This window comes from Solea senegalensis, linkage group LG14, assembly GCF_019176455.1.
Source record: "Solea senegalensis isolate Sse05_10M linkage group LG14, IFAPA_SoseM_1, whole genome shotgun sequence".
Lineage (NCBI taxonomy): Eukaryota > Metazoa > Chordata > Actinopteri > Pleuronectiformes > Soleidae > Solea > Solea senegalensis.
Window position 1 is genome coordinate 697,115 of NC_058034.1, and position 14,259 is coordinate 711,373.

The 14,259-nt window shown below is 40.3% G+C and overlaps 1 protein-coding gene across 3 annotated transcripts in view; it reads left to right on the forward strand.

Moving 5' to 3' along the window:
- The window catches only part of LOC122780425 (inactive N-acetylated-alpha-linked acidic dipeptidase-like protein 2), a 351,291-nt gene that overhangs the window by 132,883 nt on the left and 204,149 nt on the right, over window positions 1-14,259 (forward strand). The window lies entirely within an intron of this gene.

Sequence of the window (14,259 nt, forward strand, 5' to 3'; positions counted from 1 at the left end):
AAGATAGAAAAGAGAATATATATATATATATATATATATATATATATATATATATATATATATATATATGATATATATATATATATATATGTATATATATACATATATATATATATATATATATATGAATTATGAACCCACATATGGGTCAAAAGCAGGCATCATGCCAATTTGTACACTTGGTATTGGTAGCATAGAAACAAAAGCAAAGTGTGAGGGATCCAGTCCCTATGTTGTTTTAAAATTATGAAAGTATTCCAGAAGGGGTGCCCACACTTTCTGAAACTTTTCTTTGGAGTTCCGGATTGAGTAATGTATTTTTTTCGAGATTTAGACAAGACATAACCTCTTTCAACCACTGAGCATGGGTGGGCGGGACAGTGTCTTTCCATCGCAGCAATATTGCACACCTGGCTAGGAAAGAGGCGAAAGACAGAGCTTGCCGTTTAAACCAAAGACATAGAAAGGGGTGACCACTGGGTCAGGCACCGCCTTGTGTGATTTAGCAAGGTTTGAAAAGACACTTGTGCTTCATCGTAAGTGTAATACCTAAGTAAGTGAATTTGTTTTCCACAATCCTAAAAGGGAGGTTGGAGTAGTCTGATGCCGGTGTCCCCTCACTGACAGGGAAAAGTTCAGATTTGTTTAAATTTAATTTGTGTCCTGAAAACTGGCTGAAATCATTCAGTAGGGATAACATGGCAGGCAGAGAGATATCTGGACGTGAGATAAAACTTAACCAGTCGTCTGCATATAGGGCCACTTTATGTTCCACTCCATTCCTCCATATACCAGAGATATTCTCACAACTGCGGATTGCTATCGCCATCGGCTCTATGGCCAGGTCAAATAACAGGGAGCTCAGAGGACACACTTGTCGGGTTCCCCAATAGAGGTTAAATGGTTGTGACAGCTGAGAGTTGGTAAGGACAGAAGCAGTGGGGTTTGAGTTCAGTAATTTTATCCAGGTGATAAAATTTGGACCAAAGCCAAATTTCCTTAACGTCTCAAATAAATATGCCCACTCTGTCCGGTCAAACGCTTTCTCCGCGTCTAAAGAAAGGACACACTCAGGAGTTTCACCGGAAGGGAGATATAAAATGTCTAAACCCACGTATGTTGAAATAGGAATAATGATGCTTGAAATCAGTGTGTGTTTGACTCACATAAGACCATAAAGGACACAATTATGTCATGTGGATGTCAGACACATGATCTGAAACCAAGTCATGACATCACCCATCTGAATCTAAACTTTAGCAGGCTTGATTTAAAGTAACTGAAATTGTAGTAGTCACAAAATAATATTCAATTCTGTAGGAACAGTAATACTTTAACCTGAGAGTTTATACGGTACAGAGGCGTGGGCTTCTGCTGCTGTGGACACATTTTTTTTATGTAATGAGCCCACTATTTAGTCCTCTACATAGGGAGGAGGAATTGAGGAAGCGATTTTGGACAAAATCTTTGTCTCCTGCACTCAAACATGCTGAAGTCATGCGCAGCAGCCAAATAAACTTTAATTCACTCATTGTCACTTAGTCATGTACAGAAGTCAAAGCCACAGGGGCCATGAGGGATTAAACATCAACGACCTTGTCCTGACTTTGTATTAAAATTCATTGCAAATGTGCCTGCATTTTGATGTGAATGTGTTGAAATAGAAAAATCTTCATCCTGGCCTGGAGCCTCATTGGCATGCTCACCAGCACCACCGCTACTGCTGGAAATTTCATCGCTGCAGTCAAAGTTGTCATCAATGCTCCATGGCGGGAACATCATTAGAGCCAGCTCGTAAAGATGATGGTTCCGTCAGGAAGACGACATTCCATAGGTTTTCTGTCTCTTGTTGATGTGTTTTCCTCAACCTCAAAGTCAACTGAAATGTCCGTGTCTTCCATTTCCTTTTTTTTTTCATTCTCGAACAAATCAGATATTCAATTTGTGAAGGTTTGCAGTGTGACTACATGAGAAGTTTCTCATGTAATTGCCTGAGGACTGCAGCTGCAGCTGTAGGTGTCTTTGGATTTTCAACACTTCCTGTGGACACCATAGTGCATAGTATTTTTTCTGACTCTCAATAATCACTGCAGTGGATTTACATGATCGAAATGACAGCATGAGTTACACATGTGCACGCGAGAGGAACCAAGGTAAATGTATCTCATTTGCTTTGAACTTCCACGCTGCATTGTGGATCCGTTGCTTCGCCAAGTGAATATTCCAACACAAGCGGCAGACAATCAAATCATATTTATGTTTTCAGCTTAAACGTGACGCAGCCAAAACAAAGCTTTTTGGTTGTTCTCCCAGTTGCGGATGATTTAATTTTTTTGTCATAGTGACACAGCCAACATCAGAAAACAGACTTACAATGCAGACGATGCTTCCAACCGGTCAGTGTGAGTCACCCATTAGATTCAAAGAGGAAATAAAGCAGATTATGCTTTGGGGTGTGGCTATGATATGACTGACTGTCCTCCAAACAAAAAAAAATCACTCAGTTCATCAAAACAGTTCTTCACAAACCCACAGATTGCATCGCGTTGGTTTCCACTTAGTCCAGACACTTTCAGCCACCTCGAAATGAGGACTCTCTTTACTTTTCACAAATTGTGTTGCACCTTGTCAAAATGAATGACCTCAGTTTCCCTTTGTAGTAGCCAAAAGGTAGCATTAACATCATCACCTATCATAAAGTGGTTGTTGCAGCATTTATACGGGTCATCACCACGGACCGACGTGTCCTCTCAGCCCGGAGCCGACACATCCTTGCTGTCATCATCGCAGATCAGCAACATTAGAAAGATCTTGGAAAAAAAAGACACAGTGCACGACAGGCAGCAGCACACCACATGCATTTAAAACATGGTAGAATATCAATGATCACTGGAAAATGTATGTTGTTTATTTTATTTACGTGTGACTTGGACGTTTTGTTTTTTTGTGCAAAGATATTACAGGAACATTTGATTTAAGCTGTAAGGCTTTTCCGCTCTGCACACGACAGGATCCTATTCTGAGGACGTGAAATTCAATATCCGAGTGCTTCATACACGGCTGTGAATGAAAGCAAATCCGAATAAGTTAAACAAAAGAACTCAATAAACAAGTAAAATGCATGCCATAATTGAATTCTACATTGTTCAGCTCCCATGTGCATATATATTATGGTGATTGCTTTGAAGACATAGCATGACTGCTGGGCGGCTGATAGGAACAGCTGCGCCACCGCAGTGACATGAAGAGGCAGTGAAGGCAACGCCACTTCAGAGATAACTCCTCCACATTCAGACCTTAATAAGCATATGAAGTTGAAAACAATAGGAAAATGATGAATAACTTAAAGGCTGCCTCTAAATTTAAAGCAGCTGGTTATTATATAGGAACATTATGGGATTATTATAATACCATCAAATTGTGACGTTACACAGCTGAAACCTGTGAAGATGTCACCTCTTTAGTAGGTCTATGTATGATATCATGTGGTTTTTAATCATATTCATATGAAGCTTCTTTCAAATAACACACATATGCATATGATATACTTTACATTGCCATAATATTATTAACCCAAACAGTTTAAAAAAAAATCCATCAGTAAATCCAATGTGCGTGAAACAGGCATTGATTTAAATGGTGATCGGGGGAGAAACCCCACCAGAGTTATTATATCAGGAAACATTTCGTGGCCATTTTGCAAACTATGGACCCATTTAGAGTCAAATTGATGATAATGTGTATATTGCATGGTCGCAGGTGGAGGTGTAGTTGATGAGCACTCACTCAGGCTAAACCCTTCTCTTCTACATAGGCAGCTGTGGCTATTGGGTCAACTATAGCTGGCGAGATAATAACTAGCACTATAGCCTGTGTGTGCTCGTGTCACTCCATTATACTGCTCGACTTGACTGCACTCGGTTTGGTATCAGGCACGTCTTTTTTACCATTACTTCATAGTTCACAGTGCCTTCTCATTATGGACAGGGTCGTCATGGCAGTGACGTTGTTTTATATGCGACACAAACACAAACTAGTGACGGGTTGTTTTTGGTGGAACTGAATCATTAGAATCGGTTAATTAAAAAGATTTGCTCACAGAATCGTTCAGTACTTCCTGAGCTGAACTGAACTAAAATACAGCTGAATGGGTTGTGACTCGGCTCGCCGTCTTTTGGCAGTGCTGACTCCTCTGTTGAAGGGGAAACAGAAACACCACCAGTTTCCTTGCAGCAGCTACTTCACCCTCTGCCTCCCTCCTCTCGCTTGTCCACTCTGAGCTCTTTGTCCATGTTTAAACAAATAGGATCCGCCTTCAAATTCAAATGGCTCATCTTCATTGTCCGCATCAGCCATGATAAAAACGGAGTTTCTGATCTGGTGCTTTCTCTTGGTCAACAACTCCTCTCGGGTCTCGCGAGACTACGCAAGAACACGTGAGACCTGTGTGTGAGACTTTCAGTGACTGACACTAATGCTCCAGCACGATTGCCCTGTAAGATCACACAGCAGCCAACACTGCCTGTCGTGACTGAGGTAATCTACTGGACCAGTTATAAAACCTTTCAAGGACGATTCACGTACACTCCCACATTTATGAATATGATGTCAGCTTGCTTGGCACCTCGCTAGAGCAGGTAACACAATAGCACCAGGTATTCTCCCTCATGGAAAAACAAAACAAAACATCGAACTGTATAATGGAAAAGAGTCAACAGCTGTCCGGCTAGTCGAGCTTGTTTGAGTTGACAGCTCTGTAAAGATACATATTTGTACCATTGTTTTGTATAAATGTAGTACAAATCTATTTTGCTCACATTTTGTCTTTTTATCTGTTTTATCTCCAGGATTTTGATGATTTCCTAAGATTTTAGACTATGACCCAAGGATGTTTAGATTTTGGTGGTGGTGTGGGGAACTGAGTAGCCTTGGCATTGGTTTGTGCTTTCTCTGCTGTTTTTGTGACACCTCAAAACAACAGATATTTTTTCTGGCTGTAAAAAGGTTGAGGAATAAATCACTGAATGCTAGAAACTCAGGAGTCAGATCTGAAGAACGGAACCTTCTGCCACAGGCGTGTGTTTACTGAATTTCAGCCAGTTGTCTTCTCAAATGACTCACCAACATCAAACATGAACAAAGGGGGAACTTCTTTTGAACTTTATTGTCAGGAGGAACAGTAAACACACACACACACACATCTGAAGTTACCACAGCCCTCAAAGAGTTCTTTGTACAGTATAAAGAAAAAGAGCGGTCAGAGTGCATGTTACTGAGCTATCATGCCAACAACCTTTTAAAGAGAACATTCATTCTTAAATACCACTATCAAAAACTCCACATCTGCCAATATTTTCATTCTCAACCATTAGAATGATTCTTTTTCCTTTTCATCGGAAGCTCGGGGTCTGATCCAGGGCTGAGATTTGTTGCGGAGCTAAACGGCATCACGTCAGTGAAGTAATCTCATTGCTCTCAGCACTGTTTCTCACTTTACTTCTAATTATCTTGCACACATTCATGAACACACACACACACACACACACACACACAAACACACTCAGCTTGTCGGAGTTTAATTGCTTTTCACAAACCAGTACCTGGAGTTTCACACTCCAACAGGTTTGAGTGCAGTTAATTGTCTTCTTGTCTCTGAGCACGTTTACGTACCTCGGTGTGTATGTGAGTCAGGGGGATACGGACAGAGCTGTACTATATTCCTTTGCGGGCGTTTGATACCTGCTTTATTTACATGGCGCAGTCTTAGTCAGTAGTATATGGAAATGAGTACCCACGTCTCCTTCCTCTGGTACTGACAGCCAAACAGCTTGAGCTTGGCTTTAATCTGCAAGAGAAATGGATGGAACGTCACAGCGGTACATGAGCTAATCACTGGCTGACAGCCACTAATTTGATTGTCCACAAAATTAACTCCAAGTGCAAAATGCGAGGCAGTAGCATCAGAATTCTGGAACAAAATATATGGCGGAATGAATGATGTCTGCCTCTTAAAGTCAACATATTCAATCTGTTTCTATCATCTATGGAAGCAGCAGGAGTCTCTTTGGTGTCTGCTTCCACTTTGCTTTGAGTGTGGTGGCTGTTTATCGCCACCCACCTCATCACGTCTCATCACGGTACGGTTCTGATGCTGTAGAAAATGATTTTGGTGGTCAAGCTTAAAGGATATAGAATCTGACTTTCTACATGAAGGCCAAAGTGCATAGTGAATGTATGCATCCCATTTTACAGTAACGTCTATCTAAATGTGTTTATATACACATATATGCATATGTATATATATATATATATATATATATATATACACACACAGCTGCAGTGCAAATGGTGTTAACCCTTGATGAAAGATTAATTGACTGCAATCTCAGAGGTTGCATTAAGTTCTTTTTACATCATTTCTTTGCTCAGGAATCCATAACTGAAAATGGAATGGAAATCTTTGTGCTTATAATTACAGACACATCTTGACACTTGACAACGAAATGGCTGGCATCGGTGTGTGTGTGCGCGTGTGCGTGTGCGTGTGTGTGTGTGCGTGTGTGTGCGTGTGCGTGTGTGTGTGTGTGTGTGTGTGCGTGCATGTGCACTCACTCACTCGACAGCAGTGAAACTTTAATTATCATCAAGAAATAGGTTTCGAGCCTCACAAAGGCTTCAGGATGTCCGAGGCCATGAGAAGTTCAATGTCTACCTCTTTTGTTTTCTTCACAATGTTTTATCTGTTTTTATCTGTTATTATCTTTTGGATGATTGTAATGGAGCTAATCGTAGCTGATATGGAGTGAGAGGCAGGATGCATCCTGGTTACTAGCATATTACAGGGCATCAGACAAACAAATCTGTAAAAGATAAGACTAATCTGTAATATAAATCTAATCATTCAGTAATAGAAAAAAAACAAACTCCATGGTTCCAGGCTCAAAAAGTAGGAGTAATGTGTTAACCCTACGCTGTATTTACCTATGTCTTCAGGCAAGAAGTTCTGTTGTGAAGAAGCTGAAATGAAGTCTGCCTTAGCCTAACAACATTAACAACAACATTAAAACAACCAGAGAAGACTACAGTTCTGTTGCCGTTCTCATAAGGTAACAAATGTGTTACCTTACCATAATTAATATTAGTAATTTGGGTGTACCAAGGCTTAAAGAATCGTCAATATATTCAATATACCTTTCTTACGTATGTGTTTAAAAGACCTCACTTTGGCCTTCACATGGATATTCCTATCTAATTTATCAAGATTTTAAATGATTTATCCATCCAGCAAAGAATATGGCTGAGGGACATGTTAATTCCACAAGGTGTTGGGAAGCACTAACACTTTCTTTGACATGCAACACATTAAACAAGTGGTAAAACATTGAGCGTTATGCCCCAGATCATACGGAATGTAGAGTGGCACAGAATTGTGAAATACTTCCGCCACAGAAGACTAAAGTGAAGTCAAGGTCTTTTCCCTACACAATTTCCTGAAGTGAACATTAGCACGATGGTGGACCATAGTGGTCGCAAATCACTGGCTCCAGCCTGAGTGTCACCGAAAGGTGAAGCTCTCTGAGCGCGTGTGAGGAAGGCATGTTTGCAAATGTTCACATATGTTGTAAAGCCATGTTTTTGCAGTAAATCAACACAAAACATTCAACAAATTAAGACTGACATGCTGACATTTGTACAAGAATGTCTTCCTGCCTCAGTTCCAAAGGTTAACTCATAAACATTCAAGATGGTTTGAAAGAAGGGAGTCATGTGGTTTTCACTTCGACTTAGACTAGACTTCATTGAGTAAGAGTAAGATGGTCACCTGCATCTGCATCACCGCACATAGATATATGAAAGTGTAAGTGAATGGACGTAAAGCAGTGGTCGTCAAGGCTAGAAAAGCACTATATACAGTAAATACAGACCATTTACCATGAAAGTAACACAATGTAGGATTTGCTACAGTTGGTAAACGCTGACGCAGTCTTCAGAACAGGTACATTACTATGTTATAGCATTGTATACAAATATGATTACATTTTTGTTTTAAAAACTATCAGTAACAAAATTGAACAAACCACACAAACATGAATGAAAGTCAGTGTTCCCATGGGTCCTTGAAATGTTTTTGGCATAATCAGATAAATACTGTGTCACTACATTTCATATGATCTGGGGACAAATGAAAAAAATCACAATCTTATATAGACATGGGTGATTGAAAGGGCTTGAATTTTGTGCAAGACAAAAGGTCATTTGTTATTTAAGTAAATATTATCCCGCTGTTGTCTTAAGCTGCTATTGAACCAAATGAAAACTGACCTTATCATAGCTCCTATTGTAACCCTGCAGAGAAAATCACCTCCTCGACCCATCGTTTATGAGATTTATGAGGCGGTGTTGCTTGTGTCTAATTTATTTAAGGCCAATAATGAGGAGAATGCTATTCTGCTGAATTCTGCTTTGCTCGGTCAGGGGACTGCGCTCTATGTCCTGATCACAGATAGATGAGAAAGTTCTGAAATGACACACAAATATTAACACGTCCACTCTTCAAAGTGCCACATTCCAAGTCAGCCTCCGTGGTTTTTTTTTGAGACCTCTCATTTTGATTTTTTTTTTTTGATGTCCATTTGAAATGTAGAGAGTGCCCTCTGTTGGAGGTCTCATTTGGACTGTAAACCAGCATATAAACCAGGCTCCAGATCTGGAAGCATCTTGTTTAATATGAACACTTTCTCCCAGACCCAGATTTCCCTGGTACAAAAGGTCACTCTCAGTCAGCTGTGCTCTCACAGCAAGGGAATTAATGTGTGCATGGCATGATTTATGTCATTGGGGAATTCTTGCGCTGTTGGCTTTTTTCTCCTGCAAGGGTAACAGAGTAGGGACACTGGGACTTCACCCTCTCACAACCTATAGGCGGTTTGTGAATTTCAACTTTACAAATAAACTCAACATGATTTTTAGTAACAAGGTCAGCAGCTTTGTATGTGGTGAACAGCTGTTACCTCGTGAATAGATAAGTCCCTCGTGAGAATTTCATCCTTGTCATAAATGGAACATATACATGTAGCTTAAACAAAGCAAACGCAGCTAAGAAAACACAAAAAGTGTAAAAGTGTTGATCGAAAGAAAAACATCATATATATACATGTATACTCTAAGTATGTATATATATATATATATATACATACATACATATACAAAGTGTAAAAGTGTTGATCGAAAGAAAAACATCATATATATACATGTATACTCTATGTATGTATATGTATATATATATATATATATATATATATATATATATATATATATATATATATATACATATATAGTATATATATATATACTATAAGTGAAGGTAACATAAGAATCCAATTAAAAGTGAAACTACAAAGATAGGTCCTTCAGTCTGCTTTCAAAAGTATCAACACTCTCTTCTACCCTCAGGTCTTCAGAAAGGCTGTTCCATGGTTGTGAGCCCTTAGAGAATGATGCCTCACTGTAGGTGTTAGTACTGACCATTGGGATCATTATAAAGTGATGACCAGAAGAACTGAGGGTTCTCAAGGGCTGGCATGTTTGAAAGCGAAATCTGAAAGATAAGAAGAGACCAAGACCATTAAGAGCTTTAAAAAGAAAAATGTGAAAGGAATTCAAAATCATTCTGAAGCACACAGGAAGTCAGTGTGTGGACTTATGTATAGGTGTTAGCCACTTAATCGTGAGTCTAAGTCAAACCTGGGCATTTTACGGCCCGCGGGTCACATACGGCCCTTTGAGCGTCCCTGTCACCGTATGTCAGTCACGTACGTAAGTGTGCGGGGCGGGGGGGTTGTGTTCGACAATATATTCACTGCACTGCATCACAGTAGTATAGTATAATAGTATTCATTATATAGTGCAGTCATTTGATATTTCTAATTTTGTTTGTTTTGTTGGTTAGTAATTGTGTTTATACAATATCATTTAATCTATATGTTTAGATAAAATTCTATTTGGCCCGGCCCTCAACAATATGTTTTTGTTTGTCATGTGGCCCCTTGGGGAAAATAATTGCCCACCCCTGGTTGGCGATGTCTGACCAATCATGCCACTTCATTCAGTCATGCAGAATCTTCTTGTTGATAGCTAAATGTTTGTGTACATGTTTGACCCACACATTTGAGGACATTTTGACCCACACATTTAAATGATGTCAGGGTTAAGACTTGGTTTTAGGGTAAGGGCTAGAAGTAGAAATATGTTAGGGTTAGGGTTATGCACTTTGTTGTGATGGTTAAGATGAGTGTAAGGTGCTTGGGAATGCCTTGTGTCGTCCCTAAGACATAAAAACAAGTGTGTGTGTGTGTGTGTTTGACGGACAGATGGGTTTTGTTTAAGGTCAAATGCCACGACTGATCCGAACAATCTGCAGCAGGGCCGTGCTGCAACTGTGACATGTGTCTTGTCCCATTTATTATCATAATGTCAGGTTGAAGGAACGTCAGTGTGGTCACAAAGGTCAGTAGTTCGTGATCCAGCCTGAATTTAACGTCAAACTATTCAAACAGTTGGCAAATAAAGATAAAGACGACGCTTGTTCCCTTGTTCCCTCCCTCTGGTCCAGGCCTTTCTGTGTGGAGCTTACATGTTCTTCCTGTGTGTGTTTGGGTTTAATTCTATTTCATGAGTCACGACAACAGTACATTATTTTGTCCCACTCCTACTTCACAATGAATATAAGAATGAACCAGGCCAATGTAGTACTTGCTTTCCAAAGTCACACAGATAGAATCAATTCATGGGACTGTGGACATTTGAATTTGAATATTCTGATGCAACCTTTTTGCAACTGCACTGGCAATAAAACTGAAGTGGAAAACAGTGAGAAATGAGAAAATGCTGCACACAAGCTCAGAACTAAGCATGAGTGGTGACAGCTTCTGACTGTCAGTCCAAATAATTTCATTCAGTTGCCGCTTCATGCTAATCCAGACAGTCTGAGCATGTAGCATAAGTTAATTTAAAAGAAGAGAAAATAAAATAAAGGACATTTAAACAGAAAGCTTTCTTCTGTCATATTCACTGATCCGAGCCAAGTCTGTGTTGATGTTAATGCTGTTGCAGTGAGCTCCCACTGTGCAGGAAGGCAGACATGCACTGAATCTCCTCCATTGCTTCAGACAAACTTTGTACATGTGGGAATAGACTTAGGAGTTTGAAGCGAGTGTCTGTTCTCTGAATGTGGCATCTATCTTTTTCAGAATGTAAAAATCTCTCTGTGCTGCCTGGGCTCCAGACGACCCATCCAACTCTTACTCCGTATGTTAACACCCAGTATTCATCATTTCTTACACTACTGCGCGGTGACTTGACAAGACAGGCAAATGTCAGGGTTCTGTTGAGTTGATGGAAGGTGGTGGTACTGTGTGTGTTGCCGGGAAAATAACAGGACAGTCAGACGCCAAGTGAAAAAAGGTTCACCTCCACCTGGAACACGACAGCCAATCAGCAGTGTTGATGAGTGTCATTGGAATGGTTCGCTTTGGTACAGCACAGAACAGATTTTCTTGTGTTTCTATTAGTGATAGTACCACAATAACCAGCCCCTACTGTATTTTTGGCAACCTTCCCTTGGGGTACCAGAGTAAAGTGGTATGGTTAGGTCAGGGTGGGACTTGACCGGCTCCACCCAAGACAGTCAGATGACAGGTCAACAGAAGGACATCACTCCCTTTGACGTCTTATTGAGACAAAACAGCCACAAACTGAGCAGGGAGAAAAGAAACTGCTGGATGTCCTCCATTGTTGTTCAATGTCATTATTTGTTGTCATCACACTGGTAAGATGTCACGATACGATACGTGACACATCTGCCACACCTCGCCTGATAAGTGAAAGTACTGTTCCCAGTCGAAATGCAAACCTGACTCTGGGGTTTACCATTCCAAACCGAACCATACCATGATGCACTACAAGCAGCCATTTTCCTAGATAGCTGAGAGTAGTTTGACACACTCCCACTGAGGCCCCCTTTCAAACCACAGGCCTCATTCATAAAACCATGTGCATTTATGAATCACAAATGACTCGTTGGGCGATTGCGAGCTTCAGGTAACACCCATACTGTAGTTGCCTATAAATATTCATAAAAACGCCCCCCAATTATTGTTCTTAGATCTGGAGTGACTGGAACGTCATAGCAAACGCAGAGAGAGAAGAAGGACGAAAAGAAATTTCACACAGTGTAAAATTGAAGTACTTTTGAAGTAGATTGTGAAGTGATGGATTGAGTGATTTGCTCAGAAAACATATTTATAGTGGCAGAATAATTCAGAAGGCCAATGGTTTGCTCCACAACAGCGCTGCCTGGCCGTGGTGAACATTCAAGTTTAAGTGAATAACCACTGTCGCCTGAAAATGAGTGATTTAGTTATACCCATGGTTCTCAAACTGTAGTAAGTGTACCACCAGTGGTACACAAGCTTCCTCTGGTAGTACTTGAAGGAAAATCAGAAATACTGTTCCACTGTATTTACCAGGGTATGTGAACGGAGTGGAGCTGAGGAATTGGTAGTAGAAAATGGAACTAATAATAAAAAAATGATAATAACTTTCACCTTATTGCTCAGTCCATCTTCATCTTATTTTGCTATACCAATGAGATGATGAGAGAGCAAATGATTTTATTGGGAATAATCTGCCGTAGCTGACACTGTATTTTAACGTTGGCAATAATACTTTGAGAGCTCAATATTTGATCAGGTTTTACTTAGTATTAAACGTTTGAGAAACTGTAAAGGGGGTCGTTAGTCAAACAGGATTTGTACACAGTGATCATCATCATAGAAAGCTCCCCGTCTCAAACCTGCGTCCAACACTGCTGTTTCTTAATATGAAAGAATAAATGTTTGAGCCACTGAGTGACGACACTGATGAGCAACATGTTCACATCGAAAATGATTTGGACATAAATTCAATGAAAATGTTTTCTCTTAATAAAAGCAAATTCATTCTCAGTTGGTGCCCTTTTAGAAACACGAGTGCAGTCAATAGCACTGATTACATAAGGAAAACCACACATTTTTAATGTGTCTGTTCACCCTGTATGTACAGATGTGACACAACAACTGAAGGTGGCTTGTGATATTTCTGATTCCACGTAGAAAGTGTGCGTTACTAGAAAGCCCAGCTTTGTCAGCATTAGAAGAAGCGCTGACAAAGCCTGATTTTACTGCGTTCTTCGTCACTGGCCAGCAGGTCTTGCTGGTCTCTGAAAATGATCCCCCGCCAAAGTCTCCATTTGCATCCACATCCTCAAGCACTTCTAAATAATCCATTTTGCATCATGACGCATTGTGATTTCATTCCTTTTTGTACCTTCCCTATTTGATTGATTTTTGATTGAGTTTCACGTGTGCACAATTATGACAATAATAATGACATTAGCACGTTCTCTAAACACTGTGACAATATTCTTCACATTTTAGAGAAAGCAGAGCTTCCCTTGCCGTCAGTTTGTCTGAATCTGTTTGAGGCTGAACTGAGACTGAACTGAGACTGAACTGAGACTAAACTGAGACTAAACTGAGACTAACCGAGACTGAACTGAGACTGAACTGAGACTGAACTGAGACTGAACTGAGACCGAACTGAGACCGAACTGAGACTAACTGAGACCAAACTGAGACCAACTGAGACTGAACTGAGACTGAACTGAGACTGAACTGAGACTGAACTGAGACTGAACTGAGACTGAACTGAGACCGGAACTGAGACTGAACTAGACCAAACTGAGACCAACTGAGACTGAACTGGAGACTGAACTGAGACTGAACTGAGACTGAACTGAGACCGAACTGAGACTGAACTGAGACTAAACTGAGACTGAACTGAGACTGGAACCGAGACTGAACTGAGGCTAAACTGGAGACTGAATTGAGACTAAACTGAGACTGAACTGAGACTGAATCCGCCGAGACTGAACTGAGACTGAACTGAGGCTAAACTGAGACTGAACTGAGACTGAACTGACTGAACTGAGACTTAGAACTGAGACTAAACTGAGACTAAAACTGAGACTGAACTGCAGGACTGAATCCGAGACTAAACTGAGACTCGAACTGAGGCATAAACTGAGCTGAACTGAGACCGAACTGAGACTGAACTGAGACTAAAACTGAGACTGAACTGAGATCAAACTGAGACTGAATCCGAGACTAAACTGAGACTGAACTGAGACCGAACTGAGACTAAACTGAGACCGAACTGAGA